Source organism: Microchirus variegatus (genome assembly GCF_963457635.1).
Source record: "Microchirus variegatus genome assembly, chromosome: 7".
NCBI lineage: Eukaryota > Metazoa > Chordata > Actinopteri > Pleuronectiformes > Soleidae > Microchirus > Microchirus variegatus.
In genome coordinates this window covers 13,294,580-13,320,177 of record NC_139808.1, presented here as the reverse complement: position 1 = coordinate 13,320,177, position 25,598 = coordinate 13,294,580, and the positions used below count along the sequence as shown (strand labels likewise).

Here is a 25,598-nt window from a genome sequence, read left to right as displayed (position 1 = left end):
GCTCTCTTGTCTCAACACATGTCGAACGTGATCCATCATAATGGATCTGCGGTAAAAGCTCTCCAATGTCACACATCATTAACTACCACTCCTGACCTCATATAGTATCCAAAAGTTGCTCCGTGTCAAACGAGAGATGCGACACCTTACCGTGCGCCGCTATCGCCGCCTCATTACCACACCTCCCTCAAAGTGCTGCCACTCCCCTGCCGACCTGAATGCCTCAACCACTCCATAATTAGGAGCTGCTGAAGTGCCACGCCCCTCCTGTGTCCACCTCTAACCACCTCCCCCCCCCAACCCCCACTAAAGGCACCAATTTGTATTCACTGTCAGCTCTGATGAGCTCTCATGCAGAGAGATGGCCTTACTACAGGACCTCTGGCTCCCAACACCTAAGCCCCTCTCCCGTTGCCTGCCAGGCACAGCATGCTGATGGACAGGCAAAGAGGGCGAGAGAGTGGGGGGTGAGCAGTGAGGCAACGCGTGTCTCCATTTTCGTGTTAACTCTTCTAAACAGCAGAGAGATGTGACTTGCTGCAGAATCAGTTGGATAAAGAGTTGGGGTTCTGTACAATATTTACTGCATTACAGATATAAGATGGAGTCATAGCATCAAAAAAAGCAACTACTGCACTCATAAAGCAATTAAAAAATAGAACAGTTATACTGCATCTTTTGTGATTTGCTCATTCAATTGTTTCAAACCTCTGGAACAACCTGACGCATTTTAAGTAAGTAATTCCACACTAATCTATCAGGCAGAAACAGAGGACTTTGAAAGCAATGGTGCAATTACCTGCATTCAATTCTTATTTCTTCCTATTAGACACAATTAGACAATCATCGGTTTGTTTTCAGGTGTTTGGATGGACACAGATGACTTCTGATATGGGGTGGAAATGTGTGCTGCTGGACCTGCATGGCACTCTCTCTCCAAACAAATGAACACCTTTCACTCTCGATCCAGCGTAAACATATAAAACTTGAGGTCCAGCTGAGGCGGATGTGAAACGTGGAGAACTCATGGGGAAGGAGATCCTCCCAAGAGAGTCTTGATCTAATCACACACATCTGCACAAACAGGCTCTTTTTTAACAGACATGTGTTTTATTAACAGTCTCCGACTCAACAGTTTGAAAGTCCTGCCCTGTTCACATCCCACACATCAGCTCCTGCATATGTACCAATTGCAGTTGTGAAACAGCTCCTTGATTTCTTTCGTCATAAGAGGCTCTACCAACAAAGTTACTGGTCTCTACCTCTGTGTCAAGCAACCACAACTTGTTGCATTAATCTAAATTGCACAGATGCAATAATCTGCTTAACTTGCTTTTTCAAGTCCTGGTCAGCAGCAGCAAAAGCCAGGGGACACGAATATTTCAGAGGTCACTGGACAGCAGTGGCAGCCCTTTATGTACTGCTTTAATCTGGGATTAGCTCAGGGTCAGGGTTATCTCTCCTCAGCCTGAGAGGAATCAGGAAACAGGGATTGCCTGGAGTAAAGTGGCATTACTGGATGGCCTGTCCGGAATCACAATGAGCCAGTCGACAGCGTTAAACCAGGGTAAGAGAGAGAGGAAGAGTGTACTAGGGAGTATGTCAGACAAGACTCTCTGGGCTGAGAGATGTAACTTCTCTGCCATCACTCAAACACTTCCCAGACCTGAGTTTCAGCTCAACAGAAACACAACACATGCACCAGTGAACCCATGAATCAAGTGTATAAGGTATCTGTTTGATATGCATACAGTAACTCTGGTTTCTTGAATACATTTAGCATGATTAATTCATTTTAATGCCGATTTAGTACAGAAGCCAGAAGTGGTGAGAGACAGGCCTGTGACTCTGCAGAATTAGCAGAACTACTGCAGGACTGCTTTGACGAGCAGCAGCAGCTACACTAAGACTAAACATAAAGCTCCGACTACGAGAGACCGGTTACCTTTAGCCTCCCTTATCTTAATCTGGAATGTCTCATCTTCAATGGCAGACCATAATCCTCACATGCTGGATACACTCAGAAGTATCTGCATACATCTTTGGTTCTGCTGCCTGATTTCAAAAGATGTGTGTGTGTGTGTGTGCATCTGGGACACCATAGACCAGACGTAGCTGGTAATGAAGATTGATCTTTCTCTGTGTCTCTGTCATTTGGCAGAGCGAGTGGAAATGGAGAGGTCTTTAACACATCTACTGTAAGGGAAATAGACTAAAACCCTACAGTGCTTAACCAAAAAGAGAACAATGATGGATAACCAGACTTTACACACAGTGGCCCGTTAAATCTGAATGACTACACTATGATATACAATATTACAAAATGTGCAAAGCAAAACCTTGCTCTAGTGGAGCTATTATTTTATAACGGATTCCCGGGAGTTTACTTATATACACTTTTTTCGTCATGGACAATACAGCATCGCATAAACATTATTGAATTTTGATCTTCGTGATATTTCTGGTATGGCAGAGAACAACAAGTGAAATCTAAAGGCTTCAAAATCAGCCCAGAGCAAGCTTAAGCTGAGGTTTCAATTTTCTCCATGCTTTGCTCTGGAAAGTAACTCGGCATTCTCTGCGGTCGCAATGTGCAGGAAGCTCCCATCCAAAGACGAAAATAAACTGATGAAACTGAGAAGCACCATGTCTCAAGTAAGAAAAAAAGGAGGATTGAGAAAATAATGTCAGGCGACAATGACACATTTAGCAGTGTGACAATACCTCTCTGTTTCTCTCAGGTGCATCCTCACACCTTGTGTCTGTTCGGTTGATTTACAACCGAACAGACACAAAATGAGGCATTCCTGATGTATTTGCCGCCAGTGACCCACTATCACGCCATGTGCTTTTGAATGCCTTGTTTGTTAAACTCCAGTGTGGAGTCACAGTGTGGGAGGCCAGTTGTTCTAGCCACTTCCTGAGAATGACAGGAAGATAGGACAGATTGTGACAGCAGCCATTGTGGCTCTGCTCCAGGTCTCTTCCTCCCACCAGACTCCCACTGATCCTTCCCCCTGGCATGCACTGCCACCTCAGCGCTCGTCTTCCTGCTTCTTGGGGGGTAGGGTTAATGAGAAGTTGTGGGAAAGTCCAAGAAAGATTTTTTTCTTTTCCATTTTATTTGTCTTGAGGAGATTATCTGCCATACTTGACATGAGGCAGATGATATTGATGGAAAAATGAAACACCAGGGTAGGAACAAGACCACCACAGAGGATGACTAGCCACCGTTAGAACTGCACGTGACGCCATATCTCGTATTCAGAACCACTTCAGACAGAAACAATGGCAACTGCACCAGTGGATGAACAGGTGCTTAAAACCGCACATCACACGCTGTTAAGCCACACTCTTTAACCTCGCTGGAAATTCCTTCACCAAGACAGTCTTAAGCTGGAGGCTGATGGATCGTCGCGCTTGTCCCTTCCCTTGTTGAACAGAGACAGACGGTCAGTTGAGTTCTGATGTGTGTCCTGATTCCCAGGCTTTGGATACAGGAAGCGAGATTAAAAGACAAATCCCATGTTTTCCTATGTCAACAATGTCACTGCATTTTGCCTGAACACTTCATTTCTTTTTTCAAAGGGCGCTCATCTGAGTTAAAGGCGATTAGCCTTTTCCAAACTGCTTTGTGTTTTCGGCTGCTGCCGCCTCACTGTGCCTGTTAATCAGTTTGAGCCCCAAGTGAGGCTGCACTGCTAACACTTGCTCCAGTGGAAATGGAGGATCAGAGAGGTAAAAAGGCTAAAATGCTTACAATGATTTCCCCAAACCAGCCTTCATTAATGTCCACCGTGATGCGTTCGTGCATCTAATTCAAGCTCTTTTCTTATTCTTGACCGTTTCATTATTTTTTTCTTGTGAATAACTGAGAGCAGTTACAACAATTGCCATCTTAAAATGTAGTAACATGGTCAACACACACAAACTTCATTGCATCTCCCTCTTCAACGCCTGCACATCAGTCTTCTTGCAGTTTGTACAGGCTTAGCTTGATCCAAACAGTTTCTGAAACGGTACATTTATGCAGCTAATAAAGGAGACCCATCCAGAGGTTACACGATTGATTCTCTCTAAAGCTATAAGCCTGCTGCTTCTAAACCATGGCAGTTTTAAGGGGCCTTCTAAGGCTCTGCACTCTTATCCTTTCAGAGTCAGAATGAGATAATAGGTTCCCTTAAGATGGGGGAAATCAATCTGGATGAGAGAGATGAATGATGGAGAGTTTCTCCAACTGACCAATATCTAGTAAGTTTTCTTTGTTCGATGTAAAAATATTGCTTGAAGTTACAAGTTGTTCGACATGTTTTCAATAAACCTCACTCTTACCCATATCTACAATTAGAAATCGCTGTCACCAGTGTCAGTGTCTTTTCCTCTATTCATCAAATTAATTTGCACAAGATTAGTGTCAGTTTAACTTGGTCTGATTTGAATCTTCACCCTTTAAATAGGTAGATTCTTAGAGCTTCATTTGTCTCATTGATGTCTCTGTAAGTTGGTGTTAAGGAGATAGTCACGCAGGGAGGTGGTGGTTTTTTCCGGGTCACTGAGTTGACCAAGCCGATTTAGTCCTCCCAGTTTGTCACCGGTAATCTCGCTGCACCTAACATGGTGATAAAATCAGCCTGATAGCCACAGGGGATGGACAGGGAAAGACGAGGACAGAGTGGGTGAGAGAGAAATGCAAGTATTTGTGTGTGTGCATGACTTTATCCCTCTGTCACTCTCACACACACAGAGATAATATGCATAGCATGCACAGATAAACACGCAGGTTATCTGCACGCAACAAAAGAGTGTAGAGAGAGCGTGGACTGGACATTCAGCAGCTGGATTCATTTAAATAAAATATAATTACGAACTGAGATTGGTGTGTAATTGAAAGTGTGTGTTACGGTAGTAGCTTCTATACGTGTGCGAGAGCAACTAAGCAGAAAAATTAAGTAACTCCAGATGCTACAGAACAAAGGGAAACAAAAAGTGTGCAAAAGGTTTATTTTGTTTCCTCTGAGGAGGAAAATGGATGTGTTTGCTATGGCAATGCTCACCAAAACCTCAGCCCTAAAAGAAAAAGAGAGACATGCAGCCAAAGCATCCTTTTCTATCTTCTAAGCCCCTCAGTACGGCCTCTTTCTGCCCCATCATAAACACAGCAATATGTTTTCTGAATCAGGGGAGGCCTCTTTTTTTTTCCACAGCCGAGTAGAACAATCTGAAGGCTTGAGACCTTTGTGAACTAAAACAGTGTGCAACACAAATAATACAGACACGTAATTTTAAAAAAGAGCTTGGTGGGTCTTACCTTTTGCTGACGGCCCAGCAGGACCTAATTTAGAGAGCGGCTTTTATTTCAACACGTTTTCAGGAAATGTGCTTGCCAAAATGTATCCAGTGACTTCAGGTGCAACCAGGTTTAACACTTGACATGTAGTAAATTCTCGGGGTGAATTTTTACTCTACAGGTTGTCTTGGCTTAGCCCTAAGCTATATATCCTCTTTTCAACGATGTGTATGGCTAAGAAAAACAAGCTCAAACTAAAACGTGTGATTTATTCATTCAGACTGAATTTAACTACTGTGACAGTTGAACTGTGAACGCTCTAATTGCCGACTGAAACCGTTTGACCCAGCAGAATTATGTCTTGCTGGGTGCAGATACGCTAGTGGCACGAAGATTGATTTTCCTCATTTCTGTTTGGTCCAGCTTTCGAAGCAGAAAGTCATGTTCCTAGCTCACTCTCCCTCTGGTACAACTAAGTCTGTCAAGACAAAACAAACTCTTCCACTCATCACTTGATTGCCTTGCAGCTCCTCTACACAATGAAATTGGGAAAGTGACCTCCACGAGGGAAATACCAACAGCAAATTATTGATTACCAGGACGTTTTAACAGATTCATCTAAGGGCTTCCATTTCAGGTTTGATCAAGATCTGTCAAAAATGTAGTCAGAGAGTAACACAGAGGAGTTGCTATTCAGGGAAGCATTGACGCTCAGGGGAAATGGGTGGTGGGTACAGGAGATTGGCAGGGAAGAGGGTGTCACAGTACATAACGCACACTACGCCATCACATTTCTCACAAATATAGACATTATTGACCTACATAAGTGCTTTCACACATGCACTGAACTTTGGAGATTCTCCAGAGATTGTCTTGTAGGGCTGTATGTGTGAACGCAAATATCCCAAGAAGTCACTCCAAAGATTCTCCTGCCAGCTCCCTAATATAATCTCTGGGTGATGTCCAAGTGAGCTCATGTGAGAACACAGAAAGAGAAACTGTAGAGGATCCACAGCGAGTGAATGGGCGAGTGCCCTGCCTTCTGCGTGCTCAAGGCAGGCGCCACCCCCTCTCTCTTGGATCCTCCAGAGATTCTCCTGTTGGTGTGAACGTGTCTCTCACCCAGACAATGTCCCACTGCGTTTGACATACAGTATGTAGAAGGATATATCTGGACCCAAATTTCTAAATAATTCCCAGGGTTCATGTCTGAAAGCAGAATAAGGGTAATGTCTGCCAATGTCCAGTTGAGATCACATCCTAAATGTTCTATATTCATCGTGAAACCAAAATGGCATAATACCAATAACTGGCTTCCCATTCTAAATCTATTGCCCAAACTTTACGTCTTTGAGCTTCTTTTTTCCTTAGAAGTGTACGCCCACATTTTCGGGCTTTGAGGGTGCATTAAATATGTTCAGTTTTAACTCCAACTGTTAACACAATCTGCCAACACCGTGACGACCCTGTCAGACAGTGATTTAGACAATGTCATCCTCCTCTCAGATTACAGCAATTACTTGCACACAGTGTTATCGTAACTTAAGAGGAATGCTGGCCACAACTATGAAAATAAGAAATTAAGTTGTGATAAATCTGTTACGGCCTTATAACTGGTGTTCTTAGTTGTGTGAAAACATGTGTTATCTTCAACCAGTGAGCGTTCTTTTCAATAGAAGCTAAATCCCCCTTTCACATGAAATAACACCTGAGACCACGGGGCAAAGAAGAGAGCCAATCCTCGTGTGTAACAACTGCATTCCACAAAATAATAATAATCCACAAATGGGAATTTACGTGTACCACGTAAAATAAACCCTCTTGTTGTCTGTGGCAATTTGAAAAGTGTCAGGTTAGGAAAGGTTGATACCCCGTCTCATTATTCCACAAACGTTTATTTGACATGGAATCAGCCGTTAATCCGCAGAAAATCTTCCTGTGTTTTTCTACCAGGACGGTTTCGATGGGAAGGTTGGTGGGAAGCAGCTGAGGGATTGCCGGACAGCATTGCCTCTAAGCTACAAAGGTAAGCATCCCACACTGGCAGTGTTAGCGGCCAGCAGAGCGCTGCACTCCTCATAATGACTCATTGATCTGAGCTTCTCAATCCCTGCCAGCCTTATCTCAGCTAATGGCGCTGCATCACAGTCTGTCACAGGCTGCAATCTCTCACAGAGACGGAGTGCACTCCGAGGTCAGCGCTGTTGCTCTCCAGTAGTAGTACACTTTAACCAGGTGGACAAAAAAAGCTTAACGTATCTTTCTGAATCTCTCCTTTCTTATTTGACAGGTCCACACACCCTCTAACAACTGTTCTGTTGTTGTTGTTGTTTTTTTTCTCCCTTTCGGAGAGCTGTGATAAACTATCCCTCTAAGACTTTCTTTTATCATTTCAATAACAAACTCGCACTTCACACATACATAACTCTTCTAGGGGCATGATAGCCTGGCTTTGACCCCAAACATTTAAAGCTTACAAAAGAACCCCTCGACACGAACCCATGAAATGCTCCCAAATCCACGGTCATTTATAACTTTTTGTGCTGGCATGACAGCAGGACACAGCAGGGAGTAAGCGGGAGGGGAAAAGACAGCAAACAGGATGAGAGAGCAAATGAAAAGTCTAAATGGAGCAAACAAGTTCACTGTAGTACAGTGCATATCCCCCAGCCGGCTCATTCAGCCTGCTTCCCCTGTTGACCAAGTGTGACGGAGGTTATAGACAGAGGGAATTTCTGTCAGACAAACTCACCATCATAATATGCTCTTTAAATCTGTAGGGCATGACTTTTAAATATAAACAGTCATGACATTCAAACCATACTTCACACATCGCTGATAAAGCCTATCAGCTCCACATGACTCGCTGCGTTTCTCACTAAAGCAAAGTTTTGTTTCAGTGTCGGTCCGCAACATTCATGCACCGCACATCCGGACTTATGAAGCACGGCTACATATTGCTCTTATAGCAGGACAGTTGCATACAATTGGATTTTGGCTGAAAACCGAGGGAAGCACACAGAAAAATTTGTAGAAGTATATTCTCCTGCTAAAAAAGACAAGACAAAACAAAAAAAACTGGATGCCCAATTGCTGCGTAATCGTTTCTTTAATCACAATAACAATTTTGGTTTCTCAAGATTAGATTAGTCCAATATTGAAAATTGTCTGACTAAATGCCTGCATGTGCCATTTACAGCTGCTGCTGTTCCTGCACCACGCGGCTCCAAGTATCCTGGATGTACAATCTGCATGAGTAGTGCTACAATAAGACACATGATCCACACATTACTTACTGGAGTACTACAGAAACAAACATCTAATGTCTTGCACAGAAAACGGTGGTTCTTTGTCTTTCACTCTCTGTGTGTATGAGGAGAAAAAGAGAAAAAGAGAGAGAAGTGGTCTTGTAAAAATACTTGGCAGTGTTTGGGTAAGTACCCAGAAGTCCTACTGCATTCTTAGTACCATATTATTTCAGTGTTACTGGACTGACCAGAAAGGGGTTACAGCCCAAGCATGAATTTGAACCAAAGCTACGGTTGAGCCAATGTTATACTCAGTATCATGTATGTCCAATACTGGCCAAAACTTTCCGTAAACCTTAAATATGACGTAAATTATTTTCACAAAGGCAACATGCTTTAAAGAGAAGTATCCAATGCTACCACCATCATGTGACACACCTTTGTAAAACCATTCTTTACAAATATCTTTGCTGCATTTACTCAGTTACAACAATAATTCTATTTGACCTAAAGTCAGCACTAGGACACGTGTCTGAGAGAGGCTACTAAAAGAAAACATGTCTAGGAAAAAAAAATAGAGCTGATCACAACCACCCATCATCTTCATCGTTCCTCATTAACCCAGAGGAAATCCGTCTCCCTCGACTCAGTCATGCCTGAGGTGACATCTGCTCAAGGCAGCAGACACACAGACAGCTTGACAGCTGTTGAAATATAAGGAGCTTCAACAGAAATCAAAACTCGGCCTCGCTGAGAAATCTTAATGACCACTCAGTCTTTCCTTACTGTGGGGTTTTAATCTGCCACTGCCAGACACACCTGACAGCCTTGACATTTGACTGACAGGTAGGATATCCTACTCTGTGACCCTGCAGGCCTCCTCTTCAGCAATTCTGGCAGAAGGTATAATGAGCTACAGGAGAGGTCGAAAGTAGGGTCCAAAGAAGCAAAGGGTTTTAATTCAGAGCAAATTCCTAGATGGAACAGACAACAAACCAGCAGGGAAGAGGCCTAAAAAGAAATCTCTCACTCATTTACTGATACGTTGACTGATACTCAGTGTTTGGGCAGTCTGGGGTTGTTTGGTCTGTCAGATCAAGATCAGCAACGTTATGTGCCCAAAACGTGAGGCCAGCGGACTACCTAAATATACTGAAGGACCAGACATTCCATGATAACAATTCTAGGTTTTCAGGCTAAAATTGTGCTATTTTCAAACACCGCAGTGGTCCAAAAATCTACCATCATAATCTTGGCAAACAATTATGCAAGTGTAAAGTCAAATGTAAATGCTGACATAGCAAAATCTCATAAAAACAATGCCACAGACAGACTAAATATTTACGTGTAGGCTATATTGACTAAAGATCGCACACCTTTGAAAGTTATAGGGAAAATGAAACAAGTACAGGAGAAAGAAATAGCTCTGGGGGTGGGATACAGGTTGCAGGCGTGAGGTTGGAGGATTAATCGCAGTCATGTCAACTTTCAGTGTGACACAAGCTCTTGCTGTGGTGAGTGTTCAGACTAAATATTACTTGATGATTGACAGAAGATAAAACATGATCTCGAGGTTTTCGGTATAAACAACAGATCCATGACTTTGAAGGCTTTGTAGGTTGCCAAAACAGCACACAGTGCTTTATAATGTTGTTAAGAAGAATCCCAGTGAGCAGAGGGTTGGCAGGAAAGACGGCTTTGCTATTTGATGCAAGTGACTGCAAAGGTTAGATAACAATGAGTCTGCACTCAAGTAACAGCAGATTATACTGTAGCTATAGTGTTCGAGATTAAAGGCCGTGCAAACTCCACTGTGGAGGAAAGTTCCTCTTTCTCACACTCTTTGGCCTTATAGCACCCAGCGATTGAACATCAATTCAGTCTTTGTCCTCCCAATGGGATTATAGATTTGTTAAAACTTCGCCAAACAGAACAAATAGCTGCTCCAATTTGTTAGCATTTAATGGGGCATGTTATTGTTGGCCCTGCTGAGACGTATTAAACAGAGTCACATGTGATAAAGCTGACGTTATTCCACATCATTTGCAAGGTTTGTGCGAGCCATTGCCACGGGACTAAGTGATGTACTTCATTATCAATTGACTTAAAATAGACATTTTCCATTTTGTTTGGCAGAGGATCCACATTTCATAAGTCAACAGGACTTATAAGCTTATAAGCTATATAAGCTTTGTCTCAACCCTTCGGCATTTATATCATGACAAGGATGTATCTCATCAACTGCTACCTCGGAGGAAAATGTTAATCTGATCTGAATAGGAACACACACACCTAATGCTAGTGTTTGGCTGCTTTTTCGCTTCCAAACCTCACTTTCTGTCACTGTCTCTCTGCATCAGGCGATGCACAGCCGCGAACAAGACAGAGCCTTCTGCTATTATCCAGGCTCCTGCCTCACCCACATCACGGCTCTGAAAAACATTTTAATTGACAGAGCAATTAAGTGAGACAAGTCAAAACAGAGCTCTTCTGGAGGCTCCCTGTGAGGAGAGAGTAATCTGCCTCCCCAGGCAAGTTTTTCTTGAGAATGTGGAGTATTCATCAGAGAGGGACAGTTCACTGCAAAGAAAATATCTGGGGAAAAGTGTGGTAAACTGCTGTATATCACCGCTGGGAACAGTGGGAGATGAATTGATGTGCATCTCCACTTGAGGGTCACGCCATATTTTACTTGATTTACTACCTATCAGGCATGTGTTATAACGCTGCCAATGTTTTTCCAAAACCGCATGATGAGGCTATTAGACTTTTTTGCTTTTAGTGTACTTCCAAGCAGGTTTATATCCATTCCAATATGAACATATAATTTAATGGGTATGCAATAATTGCAATAATTACAATAAAAATCAAGCATGGTATTTTTTTTTTTTTTTTACAAACGTTCCTACTGTACGGACACAAAGACAAACATGTGAATTTTCTCAAAGTAAATGTTTGCTATGTAGGAATAAGTTCATGACTACCTTTCAATACCACATAAATCTAAGTAAAATTGAAAAGGACATGCTTTCAAATGACTGATGTTGGTGGATGTCAAACAATAGTAATAATAATAATAATAATGATAATAAAGTCACGGATGATGGTAATCATTTCAATTTGAAGTTACAAAAAAATAACACATACAGTAGCATTGGAATTACCCTTTAAAGCATATTATCCATATCTGATTTTCTGATTTTCAAATTTGGCTTATGGTTGAGCTCTTAAAATGTTATTGCAATACTAATGCACAAACAAGACCTTTCAAAGCAGCAGTTCTTCCAAGTATTAGTAAGAGTATTGCTGGAAAGGACTCTTTGTGGAAACAAAGTTTAACACCATCAACCTCAGGCCTTTTTGTTACTAACGCACAGTACATGTGAGGAAAGATGTTGGAACCAGGGCTGCAGCATGAAGTTCCACTGAATCAAACTTCTAACAGTATCACTTCTTTTAACATTCATCTGTCACCACGCTTCATTATCAACACTTGTGCCACATTAAAAACAGAAAGAACATAAAGGTATCCTTACTCGGTCTTGTATCTTACATCTCACGTGCACAAAACATTTAATTAAATTCCATTACTTTGTAAGATGATTCACAGCAGGCTTTTAGCGGAACGCAGTCCACTGAGACGAGATGAATAATAATGTCCACAGGCGCTATCAACAAACATTTACCATCGCATGGAAACATCCATCCCAACAAACACATAAATTAGGAAAGAGAGGAAACAGACTGACAGGTAAACCATCAGGTATGTCGGTGATTGTCCGCAGTCATGACAACTCTTTTCAGAGCCGATTCAATCTTACCCTCTGATTAACGCATAAAAGTGAATTTTCTTGACATATCAATTGGCAACCACTGCCAAGCAGCTGAGGCATGTTGCTAACAGAGAGAGAGAGAGAGTAAATATGGTGAAGGTAGAGGAGGGACCCAGCTGTGAAAAGACTCATAACGTATCTATCAGCAATTCTGCCGTCTGCATGTTAAAGCTATTTTAGAACTTGTCATAACATGGATCTTTTGTTCTATGAGTTCTTTCTCTTCCTGCCATGTTTTGACAAGGTGAAAAAAAATGTGATGGTGAACAGAAAGGCAAACCTAAAACATAATGTAATTTGAAAATCCCATATATGCATGTATTCCTGCTGTTCCGTGGCCTCTCACCAGTTCATGCAGGCAGTCCGACTAGAATCAGACTTTGAAAATACATTAGTCTGACCAGAGTTGGACTTGAGCTGGCCTGGGCATGTGCCACAGTTCTCATCTCTGGCTTAAACTACAAATGGGAGGCAAACAGAAGAATAAGACCATCCTAATACTAAAAAGCTATAATGGGGGTGTATTACCCCCAAGCATAGTAGAGTACAATACATTTTCTAGTACTTGTATACAACCAAATCTAATATCATCATGTTGACTCCTAGAGAGGGAGAAGCCAAAAATGGGAATAAAAAAAAAAGTGATGCTTGATGAACCAACAATTTCCATGCACTCCAGCTCAGCCAGTGAGTCCTAAGATGCCCTGGAGATTAACCCACAAACACATGACTGAGCTGTATAGTTGGCTCAACGCAGACACTGAAGAGTTAATTCCACAGTGCATTCCATCTCCTCAGTGTGTTGTTAAACGTGCTGCATCTCACTTAATCATCATTTATCTCTCCTCCACTAACTAGTTCCAATCAATTACCTTTGCTCAAAGAAAACAGGAAGCGCTGCTTATTCATCGCTGCTCTTTTTGCCGGCCTTTTAAATATTCCCTCGGGTTACTTTCACTAGCTTTTTTTTTCCTACCGGAGGGCCTTTGAAAGCCATTGCTCAACACAGAGTCCTGCATGTGACAGAGGGGGATGCTTGGACCCTTGGACACCCTCTCTTGGTCTCGCACTATGAAGAAGGGGAAGTTAACTTACGTTAATTATGGCGTTAAGGTAGCAAACACTCGTCACAGTTGAGCTGCGTAACTGAGCTCCATCTGACAGAGTTATGAGCACAAGAGGAGAAACGCTGTAAAGGTGGGTGATGATGTCAGTCATTAGCATCTGAGGTGGAGTTGGGAAGTTTGTTCAAGCAGCAAAAGCAGCAAAAACACAACCACGACAGTAACAAATGTATGGATTGCTGCCTGATTACACACTAGTGGAGCTGAACTCCAGATAAGTGACAGAATAGAACATAGATGTGTGTAACTTTTTGACTTGGGAAGCTTCTCTAAAACTCCTTCTACACTTTCTGCAACTCTGTTCCTTACTGTGCACTCTTGGCTGTCTTTTATTTCCACCCTGGAAGATGAAACATAAGAATGTCACAACTGGGAAGGTAGCAGAAAAGAAGTGATGCTAAAACCTGATCCACACTGTAGCCCACGAGAGAGAGAGATTTTTGGAATGATTCCGATTAGGAGTAGGAGTGAAATCTTAGCCTACTCTGCCTGCCACTCTTCCTCCTCTCAGTCCTCCTTTCTCTGTCTAACCCTCCCTCTGTCAGGCTGCTTCATCACAGACTCTGGGTCTGTTTGTCTTCTCACAGAAAGGAAATGCAAAGTAGGCTGCTTCGAAACTCTGGGAAACGCCACAGGACGTCCCTCGGGGAAATTAAATACGACCACTAATCCACACGGTAAAGTGGCAATAAAGTATTTATTAACCCCCATAGAAGGGCTAAGCAGGAAAACAAGCAACTGGGTTAAGAAGTCAGCCAGGGACTTGCACACAGCAACACCAACCCTCTCATTGGAAGACTTACAAAACAATGAGAGGACGTGCGGAGCTCAAGGCATATGCATCTTGCTGAGACAATCATGGAGATCAGAGAATCAAAGAGGGGAGTGAGTGATTTAACAAAGTGAACAACATTAGGGTATTACAAGTTTTACAAACATATCCCCTGATACTCACGATCTTATGTGCTTTCACACTGTAACACATTGCACACTATTGGTTTGGCAACGTGCCAGATTAGAGAGGAGGACGTAAACAATCGCTTCTGCTCGTCTCAACTTTTATTTTCCCCGCATGTGAGGACCTCATTTTTCACCTCCATTCAAAACTGCTGTCCACCCTTTGCAGCGCCACAGTGGTGCTCCTCGGACCTGGACAGAGGAATCTATAGGCAGCATAGAAAAAGGCCTGCGGGATGCTGTGCGCAACATTCATTGGGGGGGGGGGAAAAAGGCCCGATGCCAGTTTGACGCCCACCCCCAGGTCTCCCAGAATGTGAATGAACTTCTGTGAATATGAGGCAAACCTACACAAACGCCCCTGCAGCTATAGGACCTTCACAGGGGCAAGAGTGTGTGGGCGACGTCAAACAACAACACCAACAAGGGGAGTTGCATGCCAGGGTTCCTCTTTTGACACTTTGTCACCAATCAAGAGGAGGTAGCGCCACAGGAGGGGGCCTGAAAGGATAGGTCACTGACAAAAACCGCTGGCCCTGGCCCAGCCTCTATAGACGTCAATGAGTGTCCATCTCCCCACACTGCAATTAACACCTACTCCACCAACAGGCAGGAGGCAGCAATGGGGAAATCTCAAAATCAGCATTTCAAAACCATCCCACAACAAAGACATCAAAGTGCATGCATTGTTTAATGCCAGAGTGCCCTTATGGGCTAAACTCTTCACCGTCTCTTCCATACAGCCTCATTTCCCCCTCAATGATGTGGAATAGTGTATGACCTCATCGGAGGAGGTGGGAAGGGAAGAAGGGAGCAAACATACAGAAAGGATTAGATGGCAGGGTTCAGTTGGGTGAAACGCTGACTGTGATTTACTCTTTCAGCCAAACACCATATCAGCATGGGCTCATATTAAGCAAATGTTGATTTACTTATTGGAGCCTGTGGATGTTGATTCATGTCTCACTGAATAGAAGAAGTGCAGCACTGTGTGGAATGGAATGGTTCAGTCCAGTTTTTTGTATTTCCATTACGAACAGTACCAAAATAACCGGGCCCCGATCGTTCCATTTTTTGGTACCCTTCTCTTGGGGTACTAGAATAATGGTACGGTACGGCTTGCGTTTCGACTGAGAACAGCAACTTTACTCGATCGGCACATAGCGTGACAGCGAAGCAGACATGACACGCAACTCGAAAAGAAAACAACAAAACAGACAACAATCAAGGACATCCAAGCTTTGTATGAGAATAAACTGCGGGCATTGAAGAAACTCCGCTCTCAAAGGAGTGCCTTTTTGTCATGGGTGGAGCCGGTCTGCCTCCACCCTGATCTTACCGTGCCATATTACTCTGGTACCCCAAGGGAAGGCTGCCAAAAATTGAATGGCAGTGGCTGGTTATTTTTGGAAATATTCCGAATGGAAAACCTAAATTAATATCGTACTGTACCAAAGTGAACTGTTCCACCCAATGGAAACAAGGCTTTAGTATGAATGGAACTAAGGGCATGTATGTGCATGCGGAAACTGGCTCCTTTCATTTTTATTGAACATCTGATACTTGACCCGGCTGAATTGATGCATAAACAGTGCACTGATTAAAAGCAACCATACGTTTCAGAACAGGCTCCAGTAATTAAACAGATTATTTGGCTGATGAATGACTTGTTGGATGTTGGTTTTACATACAGACTTAATCCAGGTCAGCAAATGACTTCACCATCACTGGCATGACAATGTTTATGTAACATCTGTAATCAGTGGGTTTGCAGCCTGTATCTAGATCATGTCATGAAACAAAGATTAAGTGTCAGTGAACTGAGAACAATTTATATACTATATACTATCCTGTGCATATTATGTGTTCCAGCTTCTCCTGATATGATGTAATCTACATGCTGTAAGATATGATATTCACAGACCAAGGTATGACAGCATGTTACAAAATGGGTAGTGCTTGCAGTGCATATCGTTTGAATGCGAACGACACACAGATATTGCTCCTGCTATTCGGAGTCGCTGTGTATTTACTGTAGCCTTCAAAGAGAGGAAGTCTCATCACTCATTACTGCTCTTAGCAGCGTACGCAATGTAACTCAATCCCCCACGGGCAGAGGGTGAGAAATTATATTGAGGTTGTAGACCAGAGGAGGGGCGCTGGCCTTGACCTCTCCAGTCGGTGTCATGGCCTTCCACTTGACCTTTGAAAAACTACCACAGAGCTGGATCCACGGGCCTGAATGTCTGAGAGTACTTTTAAAGGCTGATGTACCAGTGCTGGGCTTTTTTTTATGCACACAGCCACAGACAGCCAGTGGATGGAGGCAATGTGAGAGACGCATTCATTATTTATTTATTTTTCCTTGCAAATAGATGTCAATGTGTATCTGCATACAGCTTCTGAATAGGAGATCCAATCACATATGGTCACAGGAGACAGATCCAGGACGGATTAATACCAGGTGTGAAGAGTCGTAGGCCTTAGATTAGGACGGAAACGTAAACACCAGGTCTGAGCAGGTCACACGATGGCACAGTTTGCCTGCGGGTAGATAAAGAGTCACCCTTGCGTCCTGATTCATTTAGTCTTTCTTGAGTAGCACATTCAGAGAAGGCATTATCAGAGTCTAAACTGTAAACCCACTGTGACACTTGGGTGCAGCCTTGAGCGTGGTCACCGACCGTGTCTGATCCGTCTGGACCATTATTCCATCTGACACCTTAATCTGCCACTAGAGAAACACTAGTGCTAAGAATATATAAGTGTTGAGCTCCAGCAGTGGTGCAGAGACAAAGCCAGTGTGAGTTCGCAACCAGTTTGTCCAGTCCACACTATTGTCCTGTTTTCACAGGTGAGAAAGGACACCAAATCCCACTGGGAAGTTTTAATTATACCATCTAGAAAAAGCACCAACCTTGAAGCTTAGCAGGTGCACTAAATACCCAGTTGCTAGTGCAGTTTGGCCACTATGTCAATCCTGAGAACATGACATTATTATCTGCCGAACAAAGAAGTAGTACCATAACAAAATAATTCTGACTGACAGCTTTCTTCACACCACTGAAAAGTTTTATAAAATCCCACCTCGCATTATGTGACTGACATACTCTCCGGTTACTATAATGACAGAAAAACCTCACCCGAGCAGCTATTGTGATTACAGGAAATCACCGAGCACTGTTTCATTATTTGGTTTTAACATGTGGAATCGTTTACTGCATGTACCGCAAACGTGTTTGCCCCACATTCTGCATCGACCTAAGAGACATAATTGCATCAGCTCCGCTCTGTTTGTAATGGTTGCTCCGATTCTGTAGCTGGAACAATTGAGCTTCCAGTGAATCAAAAACACATGAATGGTGATGCTGCACAGGTGGGCAGAAAGTGATTCACAATAATCTGCACCGTTTGGCTGGCATTTTCCGCTCCACTGAGAAGGGATCCGGAGGGAGGTGGAGGCAACAGATGCAACAACATGCCCGTGAAAGACAAGACGGACAGACAACACTGGCTCCTCAGTGTTTTTGTCAGACAATCTCAGTTTCAGTGGAGGAGAAGCACTGACAGACCCGTAACTTGACTCAGGGGGTGATACCACAGGTGAGACCCCGAGCATAGATGAAGCACCGTGCCCTTAACACAACCTATCCCTCTTTATGCAGATGCTAAAAGAGAGTGGTACTGACATGCTAGGAATCTCAACCACCCTGGTCCCTGTGCATTAACTGCTGTTCCCATGCAAGGGGGGGAGGAGAAACGAGTAGAAGAGGGAAAACAGACAGAACTGCAGCAGGACACCACGCAGTCAAAGACGGGACTATATTTAGTCTCCACTCTGTCACCTTCATTTTCCTTTGCCAACAATAATCCCCTATGGAGATGAATAAGAACCGCGTGTTACCTGCAAACACAGTGCAGTATATCCAGCAGCCATTGGCCGGATGTTAAAGAAAACAAATCCAAGCATTGGCAACATTTCCTCTTTATCAAACCTTAGGAACACCCAAGCAGTATGTGACAGACCTTTACAACCTCGCAGCCATGTGGCATGAGTAGGGCAAGGTGCCAAGAGACTATATTCTATATCACTCAAGTACAATGACTTTCTTCATAGGCCGTCATAAAGGAAGGCCTGTGTGTGCTTAACAAGCATGGGACGAAGAGGATAGAGGATACTCGAGAAACATCAGCGCTGGGCCGGGTGGGAGGCGCAGACAGCACTGATGGTTGGCTGACACAGCTATGAGATGACACTTTTGACCACAATTTTATTTTGCACAGAGAAACTGGCACCATGAGAGACAAACACAAGATCAGCGCAGGTTTCAGGGTTTCTGCAACGTGCAGAAAAGGTGCCAAGAGGAATATCACACATCTCCCACACACACAGTATAGTTGAGCAGGAGGAAGAGAAAGAGAACAGCACTGTCTAATGGTGCAGGACAGATTTAATGTCTAAGTTTAAATGCAGATCATTTTGTGCCACATTTACCAGCTTTAAAATGGTAAATACAACTTTACTGCAAAGGGCACTGCTTCAATGGTTGTCAGCAGGAAACTGGCAATTCCTGTCCTTTCTATTGAAGATGATTTGGGGAAAATATCATATTATTATTTTTCAGACATACATTGTGATTCAAATTGAATTTGCAGTTCAACAGCTTCAGCTTCAATTATTCTCTAATGTAAAGATGTGACCTTAAATATTATAAGAATTGTTTTAACATGTAAGTGTTGCTTTTTTTTCTTATATTGGCACAGAACATAGAACTATTAAGAAAAAAAATCAGATTTAGCTAATTGCTGTGAAACTGCAATTTTGATTTATAAACAATAAATTCAGCCCTATTCTGAAGAGCCTACTACACACATATCGTCACTTAGGAATCACATTAATTCAATTGAACTGCCCATTTAAGACAGTTTGAATCAAATTATGTGGATAGTATATATTTGCTACAGTATAGCAAATTGGATCAATCCTAGCCCTACAGTAAAGACTGTTAAAACAAAAACAACAACAGCCAATGTAGCTTTACTTACAATAGACATTGACCTTGATAAAACAATTCACATAGATCCTTCAAATTCAGCGTATATTGTACCAAGCATGTGCTTTTTTTTCTCTCCCTCAGCTGTCGCTATCACATCATCCTCATTGCATTCCAATGAAACCAATGTAGCAACTGGTCCGGAATTAAAACCTAATCATGGTTTCTATCAGTCATCCGACAAACTGGTGGGGCATAGTTAAGGTGTGAGGCGCTCAGTGGCAGGCAGATAATCGATCCCTGATTATCGACCTGTCAATCTCTCGCTCAGCATTTAGATATAAAACCTGACTGGATGATCATCCAGCAGCAGGTTTGGATAAGGACTTCTTGGTCAGCCTTTCATTTTGGTACAATTGCTGCAGGTTTTTGATCGCAATGAAACAAAGAGTGGATTGACAAAACCACACCTCCAAACTGTCTCCACCCATGACATCCTCTGCATCACAGTGTTGGATTAACCCTGTTTCTAGAACCCGACCCAGACCAGACCGGACCAGACACAACATGCACCATCTTCTCTCTACACACACTCAATCAAACGTCAAACATTTCAGTTATGAAGGGGCGACTGACAAGTAAGTGATGCTCCTGACAGGTGGATCACAGCAGAGTGCACGCTGCACTGGACCAAGCTGCGTTTGCACTTCCACCACTATCACCACCCTACCGACTGTGCTCCGTGGTTAACCACAGTGCTACAAATGAGTGCCGTGAGCGTGTTGAGGGAGGAGAGAATTTTAAACTAAATATAACTGGGCTCTGCTGCTGTGGAGGACGACGTGCTGAGGTCTGGGACCTGGCCAAAGTAACAGTGGTTTTCAATGCTTTGTCAGTCATTACTTTGCTACCGTGGAGGATAGATAGGCCTCAACGCTCGCAGACAATAATTAAACAATCACAGCCAAGTCAGCGGCGGTGCCAGACAGCTGGGGCACTGCCTCTGTGGCTACGACACATTTCAACAATGCTGGAACATCAGAGTGAGGTTCAAGGTGCACCAGTGTGTGGGAGATCTCCTTGTTTTCCAAAGAAACAACAGTATATTGGTCTTTTTGAGATATAATGTAATATTGAGTAAACACTCAAAGCCGTGTCCTAAATGCACACTGCCGTACTTAATCAGGTCAGTGATAAGATAAGAAAGACGCCTGATGTATGGAGCGCAAAGAAGAAAGTGACCACTGAAAAGGTATTGTGTAAAAAAAAAAAAAACAGTAATGACAGTTTAAACATTTACCCGTACGAGTGACGGCGCGGCAACAAGGGCAGCCACACACCTGCTAAAGTCATAGCGACTTTCTGAACCTCCTCGCTCCAACACAAAACACACCCGGCCACACACACACACACTCTTACACCCAATATAGACTTAAGACTCTGCCAAGGAGTAAAAATAGGAGCCTGCTGTTTGGAGGGTGTGCAGATGAAAAATATGTGGAATAATGAGGAGCCCCGAGTCACTTGGTTTTACTGCTACCTGCAACGCTAGTGGCAAGTGTGTGCATTGTTGCAAAGTTGTTGACCCACATTCTGATGCTGTCCCTGTGGATTTGGCCTTGTGTGTACTCCGAGGGAGGAGGGAGGAGGGAGGAGGACGTGCTCTAATCCTTATGATGTTGTGGTAAAAGGTCTTTTCCTTTGTTCTCCCAGATCATAATCGCATTGCTGGAGATGCCAGAGGAATCATTTCAAATGTCATTAATACCAACTGGAAAAATGGTTAAGTTAGGTTCATTGAGTTTATTCAAATATACTTTCTGTGGCTCCGCCTTCAGATGTAGATTATGTCAATGTGGGTTTTCAACGTGAATATTTACAGTCATGGAGACTCTTGACCCTCTGTCTCTGTCTCTGTTATTTTTTCCCTGAATCTGTTTACCGGTTGTCTGTTTATCTACGCAGACTAAACGATGCCTTTATTTAAACATATCTAAGACATCAGTAAACCTGTTTAGTCACCAGTTTACTTTATTAAACAGCAGAGAAACCACAGACAGCAGTTTGTTTTGAATATGAATGTCCGTTCCTTGTGATTAATTTAAGTGAATAAGGTCGTGACAGCACAGTGGAGGCTCAAGGTTTATATGAAATATACATGTAAGGCCGGACATGACAAAGCCATAAGCATGGATTTAGATGTGGATCTACTTATTTCACAAACTCAAACATTTATGAACCAAGAGTGGTGATGTTATACTCTTTCACAAAACATGCATTGCAAAACTTCCACTGGATTGTTTTGTCCATTCACAAAAATCTTATGTTCTCTGTTCTCTATTATGATCTAAAGCTGCACACATTAAACAACTGACCTCTAAATGGATTTGCAGAACAAAGACAGTTGCACGACTTAGGCCTTATCCACACAGAAACAGAACTTCCCGTATAAGATTTCTTCAAACAACATAGTTTTGTAGAAATGTCTTTATCCTCATGAAACCCCCCCCCCCCCCACCAAAAACAACTACAAATGCTGTAACTAACTATGCCAGGCCTGCGTGTGATTTTGTAAAACTGCTACGAAATGCCCTTTACGTATTAAAAAGGTTATAGAATTAAAAACTTTATTTCCTGAACTTGTTTCATTGTGTACTATAGGAGTCTCACTCACATAGCTCTTGACTTTCACAGGTTAATTCAGTATTTCACTGCAGCAGGTTAGAGGACGTCTGTTAAGGTCGTGTACTTGAATGCATCCCGAGGACAGATTGTTATGTTCATCTTTTAAACAAAAATGAGGCCCACATGTGTCGCAAACAGCCTCCAAATGTGATCATTGTGATCGAGGCGCATTGGGCGCTTCAGAACTGTACTTACAGCTGTCCACTTCACTAGGGATGATGTACAGGTCTAAACATGGTACAAGACCTTAAATAAGGTGACACCCACAGTCACAACCACAGGACACTAAGAACTTACTGAAAAAGGTTTTAGATTAAGTTTTAATCAAAGGCTAATCAACGTTAAAGAACTTTTAAAATATTGAGGGTTTTTTCAACAATGATTTATTGTGGACAAATTTAGATAAAACAGGTGGATAGAAAATTACAACGCTACAACAACAACTTCAAATAAGTAAAAAACATGGAATATATTTGTATTCAAATGTGTCTTGACAATTTTTGCAGGTAGTGTTTGATAACATTCCTGTGTCGGGTTGTTCAAGAATCCACTTTTTTGTGTCGAAACAGTTTAATTCTCTCTCTTTCTGCAAAACACTCTCTGTGTTCGTCAGACACCGATTACACCGGCTTTTCTGTCTAAACTCAGTGAGACTTCTTTTTCCTCGCAAAACTCCTGCACACGATAAGCCTGAACAAAGTCTAATTCCAAGGTTTATCCCTGAGAAATGCTAATCTCACTCCAATGCAGATACAACTTTGAAGCCTTGGAGCATTTTGAGAGAGTGTTGACTTGTTTTTCAGTATCACAGAAGGCGCTGTCACTGTCAAAAAAGCTGTGCACACAACATGAAGCCAAAGCAAAGCAATTAGGTCCCAATGATTTACTCTGCCTGCTTTAATAGTGACGTGTGGGCCTCCCAGATGGAGGTCATGGTTCTTAACCTCACTCCTCAGCTACCGAGTTAATCAGTTTGAAACATGTGTTCAGTTCTGCGCTGAGCGAGACGTGCAGATTTACAGCTGCAGTTTGACGTGTTTTTTCACAGTGTGATACAATGCCTTACTGATCAATAATTACAAAGAAGGAACTGATAATTAGCACGTTCTTTGCCGCAGTCTCACATTAAAAACCCACATGTTGTCCACACTTCTTCACCTCCTGTTCCACTAGGGATGCTGCTGAGAAGCAAAGCGCCCTCCCAAACAGCTCAAGCAAAAAAAAAACGCATCATGATGCATCAGGGGAAGTGAAGCAAGCTTGCCAAGGTAAGGACTACATGGGCCTCACAAAAAGCAATTAAGAGAGGGAGAGTCATAATATTGAATTGAGAGGGGGGTGCATTCCTTTGAGAGAGGCAGCAGCAGTAGACTGTGAAATTCATATTGACTGGAGAGACAAACACGCACAGGTAAGCAGCACAGCCCCGGCTTTTTTTTCCACCATGCTTGTCAGCCGCAGAATAGTGCCTGCAGTTTGGGTGAGGTCAGCCATGCAAAGATGCACCAATACAGAGGGAAGTCTAAGAAACCCTTATAGAGCAAAAACACACCTCTAATCTATACGGTAGTCTCAAAGCAACACCGCCTTTGTGTCGAGAATGGAATTAAAAAATATTTGGAAAAAAAAAAAATGCTGAACTGCATGTATGCTCACCGATGTGTAAAATCCTACTTGATTAAAGCAGGAAAATGCCTTCAACAATGAACCGTGCCAGTCCACTTAATTAAGTCAACTTGTACGAGGGAGCGCTGGGAAATGGAAAGCAAAGCAAACAGGGGTGCTGCTGCCGCTCGCTCCCTCGGCTTTTCTCTGGATGCTAATCAAAGGCTTGATCTCCAAGCAGGACAGGCCTCGGGGACGTCGCTCTGCATGGCTGATCTTGGCAATTTGCTCTTGATAATACCCTCTCTCTCTCTCTCTCTCTGTCTCTCTCTTTCACTGCACCCCTCAAACCCCCGGCAAACCCACCAGTACAGTCGCAGAAACACACAAACACAAAAACACAGCCCCCCCTCACTAGGGAATAATTACATAATGGCGATAGAGTTATTACATGCTCTTTATTATCCCGTCTCTCTTTGTGCACCAATTTAGGGATTTCCACAAAAAAAAGATGATTGAAGATAAAGACGGTGCATTTGATAAAACTAAAACAATCATCACTTGTTTCAAAATGTGTATGAACATAAATCTTCAGGTTGTGCATCTGCTCGGTCGCTGTGTTTTTAATTGTTTGCACAATGCAGTCCAGTGGAAGCATCTGGTGATTGTTACAATGCCTGGAGATCTGATGAGGGGGCAGCGAATGAGGAAAGCATGATTTGTCTGTGGTCTGCTCTGTGGTGTAACACGAGAATCTGGTGATGCTGTAAAGTTCTTCCTCCGCACAAACCTTCAGCGGTTATCAAAGCTGCAATTGCTCCAATTACACGTATGTCACGTCATCATCATCATCATCGGCCATTTGGCGAGCAAGCAGCATGTGGCATAGTTTAAGAAACCAGCGAAGATTAGGAAGAGTTTGAGATATTATGGCACCATTTTGCAAACCATGGTACAGGCTTTCCTACCTTTAAAAGAGACGAAGACGCGAGGTGCGGCCAGCGGGTCATTGATCAACGGGTTGCCAAGGACGAAGCTGGACAGTGCCAGGAGGGCGTGGACCGTCCACAGACAGTCCAGCTGCATGGTCACCCAACCTCCAGTCACACACAAAGACTGATGTTGTGTTCAATGTCTGCAGGTACAAAAGGAAATATGTGAGAAAGATGCTTCCTCAATTTTACACAGGAATAAATAAACACAACAAAACACAAACACGTCTGTTTACACTAATTATTTTTACGTGACATGTCATAACCCCAGGTTTGGTGACACAGCACTGAAGCACACATTTCCTGAAGCGCAGGAGCTGAGTTTTTCAGCGATGAGAACACACAATGCTTCCTTCCATCTGGTCATAATGATGCTTGTATTTCAGAGTGTGACAAACCAGTGGAAATGCCACAGTGTCTCCAGTGAGTTTTTCCTCCTGCTCTGAATCCACCCACCGAAAAACACATTCCTACTTAGACAGCGTTTCACCTGCGTGTGCTTCTCTGTAATTATGGCTTCAGCTAATGCCAGGTCACTCGGCGTCCTCACGCTCACCAGACAAAGACTTGTGATTGGCTTCATGGGAAATAAAATATTAACTTTCTTGCTGAAAGGCATGCTAATGGGACAGTTTAACAAGTGTCTCAAACAATAGCCGCGGACCATTAATTAAGCCTTGGGGTTTAAAGAATGCCAGACAGGGAGCCACCACAATGATCCACACATCACAGATCATCAGAGACATTCATCAACTCAACATCATTATCTCGACCACCGTGTCCACATTTACGTGTCTAATTGAACTTGTTTCTGTTTCTACCACTTCTTTCATGGCGGATTCACGGTTTCACTACAATCACTAGACAGTTTGG

The 25,598-nt window shown here is 42.9% G+C and overlaps 1 protein-coding gene across 1 annotated transcript in view; it reads right to left on the bottom strand.

The window, feature by feature from the left end:
* The window catches only part of LOC310929540 (semaphorin-3F-like), a 53,597-nt gene extending 28,814 nt beyond the window's left edge, over positions 1-24,783 (bottom strand). The window contains exon 1 of the mRNA XM_083892330.1: positions 24,702-24,783. The gene's annotated coding sequence lies outside the window, so the exon portion shown is untranslated. The remainder of the gene's footprint in view (positions 1-24,701) is intronic.
* Positions 24,784-25,598: the final 815 nt, after the last annotated feature.